The sequence below is a fragment of the Suricata suricatta genome, chromosome 9 (assembly GCF_006229205.1).
Source record: "Suricata suricatta isolate VVHF042 chromosome 9, meerkat_22Aug2017_6uvM2_HiC, whole genome shotgun sequence".
Taxonomy (NCBI): domain Eukaryota; kingdom Metazoa; phylum Chordata; class Mammalia; order Carnivora; family Herpestidae; genus Suricata; species Suricata suricatta.
Genome location: NC_043708.1, coordinates 134443837 through 134461639, shown reverse-complemented (window position 1 = coordinate 134461639; position 17803 = coordinate 134443837). Strand labels below are relative to the sequence as shown.

General features: G+C 49.8%; 1 long non-coding RNA gene across 1 annotated transcript in view; it reads right to left on the bottom strand.

The window, feature by feature from the left end:
- Nucleotides 1–367: 367 nt before the first annotated feature.
- The window catches only part of LOC115302771, a 30214-nt gene continuing 12778 nt past the window's right edge, over nucleotides 368–17803 (bottom strand). The window contains exons 2-3 of the long non-coding RNA XR_003913625.1: nucleotides 1819–1871; nucleotides 368–392 (exon numbers count right to left, since the gene is read on the bottom strand). This is a non-coding gene — a long non-coding RNA (uncharacterized LOC115302771). The remainder of the gene's footprint in view (nucleotides 393–1818; nucleotides 1872–17803) is intronic.

Genomic DNA, 17803 nt, shown 5'->3' with positions numbered 1-17803 from the left:
GTCTCCCTCTCTCTCTGCCCCTTCCCTGCTTGTGCTGTCTCTCTCTCTCTCAAAAATAAACAAACATTCAAACAAAATATTTTTTAAAATAATAAAATAAAATGAAAGTTACTTCTTTTTAAATTGTTCCTATTTAATTCTAGAGTAATTGTATTCATTACTGGGAAAGACCAATAAATAGGTATATGTCCCCCTCTTTAAAAATAACAAGAGGGGGCGCCTGGGTGGCTCAGTCAGATGAGTGGCTGACTTCAGCTCAGGTCATGATCTCACAGCTCCTGGGTTCGAGCCCCGTGTTGGATTTCTGTGCTGACAGCTCAGAGCCTGGAACCTGCTTTGGATTCGGTGACTCCCTCTCTCTCTGTTCCTCCCCTGCTCACACTCTCTCTCTCCTTCAAAAATAAATAAACATTAAAAAATAAAAATAATATAAAAGTATGTGTCCATTTTTTCCTGTTTTGTACTATAATGGTTCTTGTATTTGTAATTTCATTTCTTTTTCAAGTGACCTGAGCTTATAGATGAAATTCAATAAAAGAAAATTTTGGCACCTTGCCATCTATTTGCTGCTATTCATTTCCTGATTATTGAAATTACTGCCAATAATTTTGTCTTATAGAAGAGGAATGGTGTTAAGTATCTGCTCAGGGTATATGCTAGCTATGCCTTGAAAACACACACACACACACACACCCACCCACCCCTAAATGCCCCAAGCCACTGATCATGGGTAGGTCTCAGTGGACAGCAGTCCTAGTGATGGAAATGTGGGTCACTGTTTACCGAGCTCTGCCCAGCTTGGGCGCCGTTGGCGTCTGGAGCTGACGGACTGGACAGTGCCTCCGACTCAGACCCCAGAGGGCTCTCTGGAGCCTGCGGAGCCCCCAACCCCCTCGCCCCAAGGTCGCCTCCTCGCTGCACTTCCAAGTTCTACCACGAGGTGCCGCTGTGGCAAAGCACCTGAGGGCCCCTTCCTAGCTCACTGAGCGAAGATTGCGGATGGTCCCGTTTGTGCCAGGCACCGTGCTTGGCCCCGGGGATTCCAGGTGGGTGGGTCACAGCCTCTCGTCCCAAAGCACCGCACAGCTTGGTGGGGGAGACTCACAGGGAAGCAGGGAAGTGGCCAGTAGCTGCACTGTATGCTTCCCTGGGCAGGAGAGATACGGCCAGTGCAGAGCGCAGAGTGAGGGAGCTGAGCCCTGAGGAACGGCAGGAGTCAGGAGCAGGGGACGTGTGTTCTGATTAGAGGCAGAGGTGTGCACAGGCCTGGAGGTGAGCAAGCCCACTGCCGAGTCAGAAGGCGGACTGGCCATGGAGGGCCTTCAGTCCCAGCCTAAAGAGCTTGGTTTTTCCCATTTGGGACAAAAGGGAACCACCCAAAGGTCCGGTTGGAAGTACACATAGAGGGGAACATGGGTGGCTCAGTTAGCTAAGCATCTGACTTCAGCTCAGGTCATGATCTCATGGGTTGTGAGTTCAAGGCCCATCTCAGGCTCTTCTATACGGACAGCTCAGAGCCTAGAGCCTGCTTCAGATTCTCTCTCTCTCTCTCTCTGCCCTCCCCCACTCACACTCTGTCTCTTTCTCTCTCTCTCAAAAATAAATAGACCTTACAAATTTTTTGAAAAAGAAGGGAAGTACACTTAGAAAGTACTCTTATGCCATTTGTTTATAAAAATGGAGAAGACTCCAAACTAATGCGTACATCCACTCATGAGTATTCGTAGACTACATCTACAAGATACACCACAATGAAGGACATTGGTTTCCTCTAGGGACAGGATGCCTGGCTGGGCACAGGGATGGAGGGACACTCACCCTGTGTGCATTTTGGTCATGTTGAATTTTGAGCCACGGACTGAATCACCTTTCTGAAAAAGAAACAGAAATTATTAAATCGTAAAGTATGATTAAAAGAAAGAAAGAAAAAAACTAATTAGCTAACTAAGGTCACTTTGGTTGTGTGGTGTGGGATGAGTTGGAGAGACAGACAAGAGGCAGGGAGGCTGGCGGAAGACTGAGGCACTGGTCCTGGGGAGAGGTGCGGGGGGCCCGGGGCCAGGCAGGGAGGCTGGGCGTGGGTGTGAGAACAGGGCTGGGAGTCTCCAGCCTGGTGACAGGCACAGGGTTCAGCTTATGAGCTTTTCTAGGGCTACAAAAATATAAGGGGCATGAAAAACAAAAGTATTGCTTCCAGATTTTTAAAAGAAAAGGGCAAAATCCAAATCAACAAATGTTTAATGAGCTGTCTATGGGATAGAACTCCATACCACCAGTTACTGCACAACTCACAGGGTAAGTTATGTTCAACGTGAGTGTACCTTAATAGGCTTGATATCAGAAAAGGGGACCCCAGGGGACCCCTATAGGACCTGCCTGCATTCCAGGACTGAAGCCAGACCCCAGGGAGACTCAGAAGTCACACCCAGGTCCTCCCAGACATCCTCACCTTGAGGCCCCCTCCTGCCCAAAGTGAGAGGTCAGAGCAGGTGCAAGAGGAGACAGCTCCCAGCAGCGGAGCTCTTTCAAGGAAGTAAAATACAGGAGATCTGCTGTGAAAGAGAATCTTGAGACCATGAGGCCAACCCCCTCCTTGGGGAGAAGCGGAAGCTGAGCCCAGAGAGGGGCAGAGATTGCCCCTGAGCCACACCGCCGGTTAGCTGCAGCACGGAGATTCACCCCACCTCCCCTTCTTCCCAGGTGTTGGCGGCCTTCACTGGGCCACTGATGCCCTGCATGTCCCACTCCCAAAGCCACCTCTGGAGGATCCCTCAGCCCTCAGGCAGAGCTGTTAACCGCTCATGGCTGTATAAAGAATCCCAGGGCCTGCACAGGGCTGCACCTTCTGGGGAGAAGAGTGGAGAGAAGGTCGTGGCATAAATTCTAGGACATTTGCCTGACCCAGGAAGACTCAAGAAGCCACCTGTATCACAGGCCTGTGGGCTGGCCTTCCCGTCACACAATTCCCCTGTCCTAGCGCGCCTCCTTCACATCAACGCCTGACAACCACGAGTGCAGCCAGCCTTGGATCCTAATGTACAGAAGTAATGGAATTCCAGACTCGATGCCATAACAATTAAAAACTTACGTGAGGCAAAAAAAAAAATGCTTTAAATGAAGTTAAATGAACAGTGACAATTGGCATAAAACATCAACAACATAAGGAATAGTATCTATAATATATAAAGAGTTTCAACAAATGAATTTTTTAAAAGATGAGTAACCCAACAGAAGGCAAGGGTGCGGTGAGTTAATAGCAAGAAAGGAGGAGCTACACAGATCTGAGTGTCAGTGTTTTGGAAGAAGTCAGAAAAAGGAGGCTTATTCTCTCCCAGTGGGTACAGGACCAGCCTGCCCTGTCCTGCCCTCTGGCTGAGAAAGTATTTTCTGTGTTGGTCAGAAACCAGAGAGAGAAAGAGAGAGGGGGGGGGGAGGGAGAGGGAGAGAGAGAGAATGCACTAAGGAAACTCTCTCCTAAGAACACCTCTGTGTATCTGTGTATCTTCTAAGATTTTTTAATCCCAAGATAAGAACTCAGCAGTAGACCACAAATCCTATGAGAAACGGCTGGGCTTGAGAATACTGGGTCCCCTCCACTACCTCCGCCCCTCCTCCTTCTTGCTAGAAGAACACCAGTAGTGTTCAGGCCACCACCCCGGTCCACACCGAAGGATTCCTGGTTGGATCAGACCAGAGGTTTTCCATAGAGGCAGCAGTATCCCTACAGGCACTTCCTTTCTGTGGGAGAGTTTTCTTTACCACAATGACAGGGGGCCCGGAGACATTTGGTGAGCTGGGTGGGGGGCTAGAACTCCTGACATTCTTGATCACAAAGCTTTGGCCTAAATCCCACAAGACTTTCAAATGTCCCACTGAATGGAGTGAAAAATCTGAGCCTAGAATCTAATCCCACTTTCCATGTTAACAGAGAAGTTTTTTGTGCAGCTTTAATATGAATATTAAATATAGAGCACAGCACTGCAAACAGGTGCACATGGAGAAATCCTATGTTCTGTGGTGTTTAGAACCTCCCCGAGAGTTGCCAGTAAACACAATCAGGTACCAGGTGGCGTTTTAGTCACCAAAACAAGCCCCCTGAATCTGTTTGCTCCATCACTGCCATGTTCATGGAGATTTCACATGGCGGTGAAGGTATCTAATTATCCTCTAGAATACGCACACCTGCATGTATATCTTGACATACGTATTATTTTATTATACATTTCATTTTGTTTTTCTTTTATTAGGGCATTGTATTGGTCTTTTAGGCTTTGATTTTTGGTTTTTGGGTTTTGTGGGGTTTTTTGCAATTATATGCCCAAGTGGGTTTTCTTTTCTACAAACTTCACGAGGAGAATAATATTTATTACGCAGAGCAGGCACCAGGCCTGGTAGGGCTGGGAACCATCGGTCTGGGCCAGCTGGTGTGGTCTGACCTGATGACGACTACAAATCCATGGATTGGGTAGAGCTTTTTCCTCTCATCTTCTTTGGCATGAACAAGCAGGGGGTCACATGACCCTTATGGCTACTGGATGCCACCTTGTGATCAGGAAGTGTTTCCAAGGATAAAGCCAATGTGGAGGCTGAAGATGGAGGACCTGGGTCCTCAGTGGCCTCCCTGAGCCTTGAGGCTATGATGTTCAAGGACATCCTTCCTCTGGACCTCCAGCTCTGGGAGATAAGAGTTCTCACTGGGGAAGCAACAGCATCCAACTTTTGGGCACAATGGCATGAGGGGTTTGGGTTAAAATAGCACCAAAGCCTCAGTTTCCTCTTCATAAAGAGAGAACCCCAGTGAGTTATCATCCATCCCAACATGGCGGTTGATGTTTCTGACCTTCTAAATGCCACCAGGGCCCGTGTCTCAGAAGGGACGGCAGCGGCTGGAGACTTGTGCCATAGACTTTTCTCCACTTCGGAAAAAATGTTCTCGGGGCTCAAAGTGGGTCTAGCAGAAAAGCCATGAGTCTAGGCCTCCGTAAGGATTTGAGATTGAGCATCCCTGGGTAAGCCAAGAGTAGACTCAATACAAGTCAAAGGAAAACCAGCTTGGCAGACCCATGGCCTGGTCCACACATCTGGAAGGGACTTGGGAATGTTCTGGTCCAGTTCCTCCGTGGATCCGTCCACATAGCACTGTTATGCTACAGTAACAGCCCCACATCTTAGTGGCTTGAAGCAACTTCCTTTTTTCTCATATGCCCACTGCAGGTCAGTGAGGGGCCTCTGTTCATTACGGCGCCCAGGGATGCAGGCTGAAGGGAGCTCCATGTTGACCCCATCCTTCCACAACCCCCAAGAACATGGCCAAACCCACACTAGCTGTTCCTTAAAGCAGCTCCTGAAAAATGTCAGATATCCCCTCTATCTGTATTTCATAGGGAAAACAGGTCTTGTAGCCAAGGCTGTGTTCACCAGGCGTGCAACAAACGCTTGGGATATACAATCCTCCTGCCGGGAGCACCGTGAAGGGATGCACACCGAATATGGGGCAACAGTACTACTATGTGGCCATCGTGATTCTACCCGGGCTCCCAGAGGAACCTCTCCATGGGAGCAGATTGGACTGTGCCTGCTCCCATTTGAGGGCCTTCAGGGGGACCCCATCCCTGACCAGATGCAGCTCAAACTGTCAGCACGCCCTCAGAGCCACGCCCTTGCCCACTTCTCCGGCTCCTTTCCCTTTATCCCCTACTTACTTGTACATGCGCACACATCTGCTGAATGCTGACCACTCTGCCAGATTCTGGGCATGAAAGCATAGCAAGACCACTCCTGTGAGCCCCTTTAGGGCCAGAACCGCCTCTTGTTCACACCTAAAGACCCCTAAGTCCCACAGCCTGTCAAGGATTGCATACCTTAGGGCCTTTGCCTAAAGCCCTGCCGCCCTCCCTCCTCCTGCTTCCAGCCCAGCTCCTCCTCGACTTCTGCAAACTGGGCTGTGCCGCTCCTGGTCACCGCCGCCAACACAGCAGCTGTGCGACGTGTCATTACAGGGCTTCCTCTTGCTTGTCTGTCTCCCCTAGCCACTGTGGGCTCCTGAAGATTATGGCGGGTAATCCCCTGTGAAAAACAGTTTAAATGTTCAATGGTAAAGAATTGTTAAAAATGTCACAGACATTTGTATTCTGGAATGTTTTTTTTTTAATGTTTTATTTATTTTTGATACAGAGAGAGACAGAGCATGAGAGGGGAAGGGGCAGAGAGAGAAGGAGACACAGAACCGGAAGCAGGCTCCAGGCTCTGAGCTAGCTGTCAGCACAGAGCCTGACGCAGGGCTCGAACCCACGAACGTGAGATCTGACCTGAGCCGAAGCCGGAGGCTTAACCAACTGAGCCACCCAGGCACCCCTATTCTGGAATGTTTAAAAAAACATTATATATGATGGGGTAATACTCTTTAAATTAACAAATCTTTAGGATTCCAAACTCGAGGGACACCTAGGTGGCTCAGTCAGTTAAGCATCTGACTTTGGCTCAGGTCATGATCTTGTGGTTGGTGAGTTTGAGTCCCCCTCCCCTCCTCCCACCCCCAGCTGGGCTCTATGCTGACCGCTCAGAGCCTGAAGCATCCTTTGGATTCTGTGTCTCCCTCTCTCTGTGCTTTCTCTCTCTCTCTTGCTCTCTCTCTCTCTCTCTCTTTCTCAAAAATAAACATTAAAAAAAATTTTTTTAGGGGCACCTGGGTGGCTCAGTCTATTGAGCATCTGACTTTGGCTCAGGTCATAATCTCGCGGTTCGTGGGTTCGAGCCCTGCATTGAGCTCTGTGCTTATGGCTAGCTCAGAGCCTGGAGCCTGTCTTCAGATTCTGTTTCTCCCTCTCTCTGTCTCTCCCCTGCTTGCACTGTGTGTGTCTCTCTCTCTCAAAAAATAAACAAAACATAAATTTATAGAAAAATTTTTTAAAAATAAAAGAATTCTAAACTTGATACAGCTTATTTATGGCAATAACCTGAGTGTCCACCAAGAAGGTACTGGCCAAATGCATTAGAGTCCAGAATTATATAGGATGCAGCTATTAAAAAAAAGAAAAAAAAGAATGAGGGGTGCCTGGGTGGCTCAGTCGGTTAAGTGTCCAACTCCTGATTTTGGCTCAGGTCATGATCTCAAGGTTCATGAGATCAGCCTCTGCATTGGGCTCTACCTTGAGGCAAAGACTCTGCCCCTCCCCTGCTCATGAGCTCTCTCACTCTCTCTCTCTCTCTCTCAAAACAAACAAACAAACAAACAAACAAAAGACAGCTCTATACATGCTGATATGGAACCATCTCCAAGATGCACTGTAAAGTGGAAAATATGAGGTGCAAAACAGGTGTGCGGCGTGCTAACTTTGTCGCACAAAATGGACTCAGGGAAGCTTGTGCATGTGGACAATATCTTTAGACAGATACAAAAGAAACTGGTGTTAGTGGTTGCTTCTGAGGTGGGGACCAAGGATGGGGTCCCAGGTAGGAGACTTACCTTTTCGTCTACCCTTTGTGCACATGGAATATTTTTTACAACCTACTTAAAAGAGAAAAAAGTCAGGAAGAAAATGTAACACCCCAGCAAAGCGTTCAAGATATCATATTCTCTTGAGGGCATAAATTCAAAACTGTAGGTACATATGACCCCTGCTTGTGTAGAGAAAAATGTATACTGCATCCCAATGTATAGAAAACTGTTGCAATATGCACTATTTTAACTTGGGTTTATTTAGAAAATTCAAACAATAAACAAGGAAATAATGAAAAAATATTCCCCTTCCTTCACTTCAGCTGCCTGCAGCCTCTGCTCAGTTCTCGTCTCTCCAAAAATTGTTAATAGTCCGTAAGGGCGGGGGGGGGGGGGACTGTAAGGGGTATTTTGTCTTTGGACTTTTCCAAAATTTCTATATTTTCTCAATGAGCCTATATTACTATGGAAATAGGAAGAGTAAATACGCTTTTTAAGTGCTCGGAATTAAGAGAGGTCTTGAACCTCCTTCCTTCCTCACTCTTTTTTCTCCTTCTTTCCTTCTTTGTCCCTCTCTCCCTCCCTCCCTTCTTCTCTAAAGAAATGGGAGACCCAGGCCTCCCTTCAGATTTGAGGGTGGCACAGAGCGGAGAAGCCTGTTGTCCTGTGGATTCTTGGGGGGGGGGGGCCACTGAACACAGGAATTCTCCACTCTCTTGTCCTCCCCAAGAGAGTTTCTAGAAACAGACCCAAAAAACAAAAAGGGAGAAAAAGGAAGCAAGCTGAAGAATTCCTCCTTTGCAAGAGCCCAGGTTAAAAACAACAGGCCTTGTTAAAACCGCACCTTAATGAGGCTCCTTCCCAGCCTAATTGTCGCCATGGCAATGACCCCTAGCGGCCATCTTTAATTAACTCGGCGACGGAGTCACCAAATGAGCTCCTCTAGTAAATTGCCCGCCAGCCCAGGCAGTCACGCGGGCCCCTCCTCTGTCCTTTGGCCTCCGGCACAGGCACAGCTTTCTTCTTTACCTTCTGTTTCTCCTGGGCATGGCCAGGGGAGGGGCGCAGACCCCTGGTAATACAGTCACAGCCACAGCAGCGCAGCCTCAGTCACAATGATACCTACTGTGCTAAGCGATTGATATGCATTATGTCTTCTAATCTTCACAGTAATCTTATGAGGGATGTACTATTACTACCCTTCTTTTTCAGATGAGGAAACTGAGGCACAGAGAGACTAAGCCAGTGGGAGAGCTGTGATTTAAACACGGGCACTCTGGCTCCAGAGCCACCTTCATAATCCCTCCACTGGAGATGAAGTTCACGGGGTCACCTGCTTCTTCTGAGCCCAGTAAAGACCCGGAGTTTCTCCTCCGCTCCTTTCCAGCTGTGTGACTTTGAGTCACTTACTTCATATCTCTGAGCCTGGTTTCTCATCTAGAACAGGGAAGGCGATTAAAGCAGGCCAGGACTCCTCAGGACAGCCTCATCAGTTCTGTTCAGTAATGACTCCCAACTGCACCAGAACCTTCCTGCTGTCCTCACCCTGGTGTGGCAAGATGATACGAAGGTTAAGAGATAATAAATGTGACTATCCATGCAAAGCCCTGAGCACAGTGCCCGCCCATAGTAAGTGTTTGGTGAATATTAGCTTCTCCTATTTTCACTAAGTGGATGCCCCCGGGAGAGAGACCTCCTTTGAGAGAGAGCTAACGGTCAGGAACATGGGGAAAAAAAGAAGCAGGGAGGAGGCCCAATTGCCACCAGTTTTAGAAATGTGGGCAGAAGGCTCAGGCACCTGAGGACAGACTGCAATGGCAGAGTATAGCCATCGACTAAAGATGGGAGCCTCCATCTTGCCCTGGCTTGGCCCACTGAGCGCACTTGCATCAGCCTAACTAGATCAGATCAGGGCGTCCATGTGCCCGCCACCAAGGCACATCAAAACCAGAAGGAAGCAAGCAAGACTAACAGGCACTGTCCCTACTCCACAACACACACACGTCAGGGACACTGACTAAAAGGTGCACAAGAGACTTCTTGCCTTTGTCTTCAGTTGCCCAGAACTTAGTCACAGGTCCATAAGTGGCTCGAAGAGAGGTTAGAAATGCACTGCTCACTGGGGGCAGCCATTGCGAAAGGGAACGGACTTGCGGGCTTTGCTGCAAACCTTCAAGTCCTTCGTTCTAGCCACACCAGGCCGCTGGCCATTCCCTAAGTCAGCTCTCCTTCCGTCGCTCTGTGCCTTAGCCCATGCCTGGAATGCCATTTGGTCTCTTCTCTGCTTAATTAGAACACCGCCTCCTCTCTAAAGCCTTCCTAGGGACAGAGAGGAAGGAGTGACCAGGATAGACAGGAAAGGGTGTGCATTCAGACCTGGGCTGGGGAAGCAGGAAGCACTTTGCTGTCCAGGGTTAAGGAAAGGCCTGAGCTGGGGATGTGCTGGCCTTGCGTATGGCAGCAGGAGGCAAACTTGGGCGGCCTCCAGCCTTTGGTGATGGAATCCAGTCACTCTTCTACTCGCATCTGAAAAATGAGAAGACTGGAACTTGGAGAAAAGCAGGAAGTTACCCAAGGTACGGACTCGTGGCTCCCCACTGGTGTTCACATTGCACTTGCATTACTAGGCTGTAGCCTGTATATATAGTTGTTTTATGAGGCAGCGGACAGTCCTGTAGACGTCGTGCTAGGAGGCATGGTGCAAGCATGTGCTCAGAGGCCTCAGTCTCTCGCAGCTCCCTTGGTAGCCCCAGGACAACACACACATCCATGGGGCCTGGGAGCTGCACTTGGCCTGGCTCTGCAGTTCCCCCATGATGTGAGAAGGGGGCACAGAGCACCTGAATAGAGGCCTAAGAGGCAAGGAAGGATCCAAGGAGACCCCATGAGTCCATCTTCTGTCCTTAATCCACTTCCCTACTGTGGCCTCAGGCACCCGAGAGCACACGGTGTCCTTGTGTCCAAGCCTTGTCTCTGCCCTTGGTGCTTGAGACTGGGGGCACTACCCTCCCCCTTTAGACACTGAATTCTCGGCTATTGTTCCAAAAGCACACACAGAGCTAGAGAGCCTGCCTCTGCTTCTCAAGGCTGCTCATCAGGGTTGCTTGGAGACAACCCTGGTTCTAGAGTCCCCACTGGCTGTCAGGGACCTGGCACTCTCCCTGAGCCTGGGTCCCTGAGAAGAATACCACTACCATCTGCATAAATGACCAGCCAAGCAGAGCCAGATGACATGAAGGGGTATTATGTCTTTCCTGACTTGAAAAATAAGGTAAGAAGAGGTGTCCATTGCTTTCTCAAGGGCAGATTGAGCAACAAAGGTGGCTCTGGAGGACCTTGAGTTGAGGAGTATGGGCTGCCAAGAGGCATGTGGTCCAAGGCCACCTGGACTCAGATTCACTGGTTGTCAGGAGGCAAGAATGTGCCTTGATGCTCCTAGCACCACCCCCAATCTGGTCCCCACAAGGGAAGGGGCTGTGAAGTTCTGATCCCAGAAGAGTGAATGTCAAGTCATTTTGCCAGGTGGGAACTTGAGTTCAAATATAGAAGGAGGGGAGAATGAAACCCCCTTAAACATTTGTACCCCGGACATCTTATTAAGGCAAAGATGGAACCTTAGAACTGGACTTTGGAAGCCTGTGGAAGACTGAGGGTAGTCTGTCAACAGGGCACTTACCTGGCTGAAAATATTTATCCCAGTGCTTCACTACCCCTTGGGGTTACTTCCTTCCGGCTTCCCTGAGAGCCCCCAGTCCATCTTTCTCTTCCTTAGCTTTGCCTGAGTGTGTCAACACCAGCTAATATTTCCTCCCATTCTCTCTTGGTCTTCCCTCTAATCATCCCCCATACCCCCAATTTCTCAAAAAGGACCTCTTCAAGGCTACATCCAAGGGTTCAATTCTCAATCCTCATCTTAGCTGACCCCTCCAGTGTATTGGGCACTTCTGATATCTCCTTCCTTCTTGAGACTTTCTCCCTCTGGCCTCAAGGACACTGCTTTCTTTGTTCTCTTCCTAAAGACTCTCCTTCTTGATCTTCTTTACTGGATTCTCCTCATCTTCCTCCCTTCAAAATCAGAGTATCCCAGTGTTCAGGCCTTAGGACACTTTTCTTCCTTCTACACTGAATCCATAGTGATCTCATCTTGCCTCATAGTTTTACATAAGGTCTGTAAGGTGACAACTCCCAGCCTGGCATTGAATGCCAGGCTTATATATCCAGTTGTCTACAGAACTTTCCTACCTTCCCCCCACCAACTATTTAACAGGCCTCTCAAATTTTAGGGCCAAGCTGATATCCCCACCCCCAAAGTTCTACTCCTCCATTTGGTCTCCCAGTTCAGGAAAGACAAATTCTATCTCCCAGCAGCTCAAATCACACCCCCCTACACACACACATCCATCATCCTTGACTCTATTTTTCTTCTCACATCCCACCTCCATCCCCTCAGCAACTTGTAGCTGCTCTGTCTTCAAAATACATAAGAAATAAACCAGTTCAGTCACCCATCACTGACCATCCTGATAGGTGTTTAAGGTGGCAGAAATAGGTAGGGGCTAGGTCATTGAGGGCAAGAGCTCTCCTGGCTGTGGCAAGAACTTTAAATTTTACTCTGAATTATATGGGAAACCATATGAAGACTTTAAATATGATGATATTTGCCTCTTGGAAAAAACTACTCTTGTGCTGAGTGGGGTTAAGGGGGTGAGATGGGAAGTGGTGAGACCAGTAGGTGGATATTGACGTTTGAAGGGGGAATAATGATGGCGTGGACTATTTTCCTTCCATGAAGAATTGTCCATCTCGATGCCCTAGGAGCTCATTTCAGAGGCAGAAAGGCAAGCCCGGGGTGTGGCTGAGGGAACACACTCTATCCGTGATCCCAGCAGAGGGGGCCCGAATTTCAGCACCGCTGCATGGACAGCTCCAGCCCCACCTCAGAGCCTGGGAGCTCAGCCTGCGCCCGCTCCCCCCCATCCCCCTCAGAGGCCTGCGGCTGGGGAGGGGCCCTGGACTAGGTTTAAGTAAATACCCTTCCCTCGGAAACCTCCGTTTGCAACCCTCTAAAATGGAGATAACCATAATGTCCACCTGCCGCCTCACAAGGCCGCCAGGAGCACGCAGGGACTTTGGGAACACCAACGAAAGAGGTTACCCAAGAGCAAGGCCCCTTAAGAGCCTCTTAAAAATCGTTTCTGTAGCGGACTCCGGAGTTTTTCCTCGACTCAGGAGATCAAAAATGAAGCCAAATCTGCAGCAAGTTTGAGGAAGGGACTATTCTCATGGTGTTTCCCCGCTGCGCACAGCCCCAGGTCGCCAGCATGGCTCCCAGCTCTGCGTAGGTCTCTGCAGACCAAGCTCTGGAGAACTAAGCTGTTTCTCCAAGCCTTGGACAATCAGTCTGAATTGTTCCAGGCCCAATGCAAATTTTCGCTCTCTGTTATCACAGTTTCTCCCAGATGGAGTAGCACAGCACTCTGTTCCTTCCTGTCCCCTGGGCCCCTGCCACGCTAACCAAATCTAGTTTCCCTTGATGCCTCTGAACTGGTCTGATTTTATTTGGAGCTCATCAGGATTCCTTCTCCTGGAGTTTGGGAGCACCACGTGGGATATGCAGACTGAGGGACCTTGCTGTGCTAATTCAGGCTCCTGAAGGTGCGATCTTGCTGGGTCAGGAAAGACCAGGGGGCCTCAGGATTTCTCTCTCTGAAATGACCTCTAGGTTTCAGGTCTGCAAAAAGGAGATTTTTCTCAGCTTCCCTGAGGGAAAAGGAAAAAAGAGTTGGACCCTGGTCTTAGGAATACAGTGGTACCCACACTGCTAAATTCTGCAGTGACCCCACTCTCTGCCAGGTGCATGAGGCCATCTCGCCACCTGCAAGGCCCTCTCTCCTACCCTTCCCCCCAGGGTGGAGGCCCAGGAGTCCTCTGGGAAGCTTCCCACACTGGGATGGGGCTCAGTCCTTTGTCCTGCTTCTCCCTGAAATAGGGCAGGTGGCCAGGCTGCAAAAGGACTGGGGCTTTTGTACCCCAACCTCAGAACAATCCTGCACACAGGGACAACAAGGCAGATACAGAAGTGGCAGAGTGGTTGGGACAAGGTTTCTTAGTGTAAATGGGAGCCAAACCCAGACTTCCGACACACAGCTCCTTCTCCTTTTCCTTACTCACTAGGTGACTTTGGGCAAGTCATTTTTCATTTTATTGTTCTTGGCCTCAGTTTCTCCACCTGTGAAATGGGGGGCAGAGGGAAGGAGCTCCTCCAAGGGGGGCCCATCAGGAACCACTGAGGCAAAAGGAAGTCTGTTATCACAGTCCCAATAAATGTTGTTCTCTTATTAAGATGTGGGTGCTGGGGCGCCTGGGTGGCTCAGTCAGCCAAGCATCCAACTCTTAATTTCAGTTTAGGTCACAATCTCACAGTTGGTGAGTTTGAGCCCCATGCCAGGCTCTGTGCTGACAGTGCGGAGCCTGCTTGGGATTCTCTCTCCTTCTCTCTCTACCCTTTCTCTGCTCACTAACAACAAATAAATAAACTTTAAAAAAATGTGGGTGCCTTCCTGGAAAGCGGGGTGCCTTCTTGGAAAGGGGGGTACCTGAGAAGACTTCTCAGAATTATGAGAGACTTCCCCCACCCCCAAGCAGTTCACGTTCTGGTAACTCTCTAGACCTCTGGGATGTCCACTGAGGATTAGGCAGACACATTCACATACATTTTACAGATGGGAAAAGTGAGGCCCTGGAGGTGACCTGCCTTGCCCAGGGTCCCACTTCAGTTTCTCAGACCCAGACTCCAGGTGACGGGGACTTTAGCCCTCACCCAGAGCTACCTTAGGGGCCTCTCTCCCCTCCCCAGGCCCAGCACACCAGCTTGGGGATTTCTAAAGGGGTCCGAGGAGCAACAGCCGTTCCAGGAGCAAGAGTGTGCATCTCCCCATATATGGAGACCTCAACTCCTTCACGCGTAAGATGAGAATGACATTCTGCAGAAGAGTGTGAGGATTAAATAGGATAAAAAATCCAGCAATGTTATCCAGCTCTTGGTTCTGACAGATGTCCACTGTCGGATTTACAGCCTCCCTAAAGTAGCCCACATGGCCTGGAGCCAACCATTTTGACTCCAAATGGTTCTGAGAGGTTAAATGACCCGGCCAGGGTCGCGATGTTGGAAATGTGGTGCTCCTTGACTCCAACTCAGTCTCTCTCAGAGTGTTTGGGAGAGCAGGAGCCAGGCTCCTGACCAAAAGCCATAGGCAGGGCGCTGCAGGGCTGGTGAGGCTGCCTCACCTGCACTGGAGTTGCTGGTTCTCATGATCCCTGGGTCCTCGGGAGCTCAGGGAGGAGAGTGGACATGTCTGAGGCGGGTCCCACCTTGTCCAGATCCCACCTCCCCACCACATGCTCAGGAAATCCTGCCATCCTGGGGCAAGGAGAAAATATCAGCGTGGTTCACTCCTCGACAGCTTTCTGATTCCTGCTTTTCCTTTTAATTTTTAAAAATTTCTTAATAGTTTGTTTATTTTTGAGACAGAGAGAGACAGAGCACAAGTTGGGGAGGGGCAGAGAGAGAGGGAGACACAGAATCTGAAACAGGCTCCAGGCTCCGAGCTGTCAGCACAGAACCCAACACTGGGCTCAAACCCATGAACTGTGAGATCATGACCTGAGCTGAAGTCGGCTGCTTAACCGACTGAGCCACCCACGTGCCCCTGATTCTTGCTTTTCCAAACTGAGACTCAAACTGGGTTTTAAGCAGCCACACTGATGGACTGTCAGCAGCTCTGATATTTTACAGTATCTATGAAAACAACTATCACGTCAACATATATACTACCAGTGCTCTAGAATTATATCTTCTCTCGGCTGGGGACCGGTACAGCCTGGCAGTGGCAGAGAAAATGTGACGCAGCCAGAGGCAGAATCAGATGTCCCGGTCACGACCGGTCCTGATGACTTGCTCCTACTAAGGGGGATCCGGGCTTTATCCCTTCCCGGGTCTGTGCAGGGGTGGCGGGAGGGGCTGGAGGAGGGGTACGGTTTTCACTTCACTTCCAAACTGCATCAAAGGGGACTCCTTATGCCCATGCCTTCAAGCGACATGCGACCCTAGGCAATAAGTACAGGGTGCTTACTCTGAGCTGAGTGCTAGGGGCTCAGCGGAGAAGCAGAACGCACGGCCCTCCACCAACTGGGCTTCCCCAACACAGGCCCCCCAGGACCCAAACCCCGGCCACGCTGTAGCGAAGAGAACTCGTGCTCAAAAAGTTTAGCCTCCACGTCTGCATTCATTCCAGGGCGCATCACTGTGCCCTCTATGCCCCCACCTTCCTGCCTTCCTGCACGCGAGACGCCACCCAGCCCTTGGCAAGGACGCTGCACCCAGTAGGTGTCCTGTGGCGAGTAACTCCCTTCCGGTTCCATTGACCGAACGGGCTGCGCTGCGGCACCTCGGGCTCCCCCTGCTGGTCCCCGTGGTAATGACCTGAGCCGGTACCAGCGGGGAGGGGAAGCTAGAAAGCTGATTTTAATTACAGGGGACTCTCCTACCATGACATCCTCCGCCCACCCCGACCCCATCCCCCACTTCCGCGAAAGGCACACGAAAGAGGCTTTCAGGAAGATCTTATTTTCTGGTAGTTTTATCATAAACGCAAACAAAATGAAAACTGGACTAATTTACCCAACAAATATTTAATATTAATCACAGGGGCTAACTTACTTGCCGCCTGCGTGGCTCTTCCACACGTATTAGCTCATTTAACCCTCACAACAACGCTATCATGTTGATACTCTTATTATCCCCACTCAGGCCCCGAGAGACGTGCCCAAGGTCAGGTATAGCTGGTAAGCGGCGTTGATTCCGTCTCCAGAGCCCGGAGCCCCAGCCCTATTTTACACCATTGCGGTAAAACATGGTGGTTAAAAAAAAAATACATTGGAAGTGGCCTCAAAGCATTCCTTGTTCTCTAATTTCCCTGGGGGCTTTCTCCTAGAAAAAGAAACAGACAAATGTTTTATCTAGAGAGAGATTTTGGAATTTTGCTGGTCGTTTCCTGGGTATGCGTTTGGTTGAGGGACCAACAGTTACAAGGATAAGATGGTTTCCCTACATTTCAAAGGAGAGGTAAGGTTAATAAATAAATAAAAGCAGGCAAATCACCGGCAGTTGGAGACCCCCCACCCCATCCCTTCAAAAGTGTACCTCCTTCCAGCAGAGAAGAGAATGAATCTTAGTAGGATTCAGTGGCCTGCTCTACCCTCCTAAGAAGCCCGGAAATCAAGAAGGAATTTGACCTACCCCACCTTAAAGCGGATTCATCACTCTCTTTGGGAGCCTCTCCTTTGTTCCTGGGGGGTGTGGAGTAGGCCCCAACCCCACCCTCAGCATGGGCCTGGGCACCGCTTTGGGGCTCGGCAAGAAGTGCTGTGCAGAGCCGAGTCAGAGAGCAACCCCCACCCTGGAAAGAACAACACGGTGAGAAAGCCACCGACCGGCTCCAACCTGCTCAGTCCAGAAGCCTCAGAATCTTAGAGTGGAGAGAGACCATGGAGAGCGGCTAATCCATCCTCCGTTTATCCAACGAGTTAAATGAGCCACTTTAGCTAGTCCCTGATACCAGTATTCTAATGTGGAAAGTGGAGGCCCGTTAGGTTCCACCCTGTCCCAGCCTGTACCCTGCCCAGGCCTGTGTGTTGTATGTGTGTGGTTTTCCCTTTTAAGACTCTAAGTTTTTTTTTAATTTTTATATAGTTTATTTATTTTTGAGACAGAGAGAGAGCACCCGTGGGGGAGGGGTAGAGAGAGAGAGGCAGACAGAATCTGAAGCAGGCTCCAGGCTGTCAGCACAGAACCTGATGTGGGGCTCGAACCCACAAACTGCAAGATCATGGCCTGAGCTGAAGTCCGACGCTTCACCGACTGAGCCACCCACGCACTCCAATATTCTAAGTTTCTCATCACTGTGCTCCAAGCTCTGAACACAAAATCTGACACGGAAGAGGGGCTGAATGAAATCCATTTCCCCATAAAGTCTGGCGATCATCCTGTTCTTTTTTGAACCTTCCTGGAAAGAGCACACACACGATTTCTCCATAGGACCGCTTCCCCTGTGAGTCAGTTGGTAGGTTGGGTTCTTTCTCTGTGGCTTCCCAGACCTAGCATTGCCCTCTGCACCTTCCCAGAGACTGAGCGCCAGATACCAGCCTTCTGTCTTTAGAGCACAGTCCAGAGGCGAAATCTGGAAAGGGGAAATCTCTCTCCCCGAAAGGGCAGGCAGAGACCCACCTGAGCCTCAGAGAAAACTCCGGAGCATTTGGGGTTCACAGCATCGTGTGTGGTTGCACGGGGGTATACTCTTCCAATCC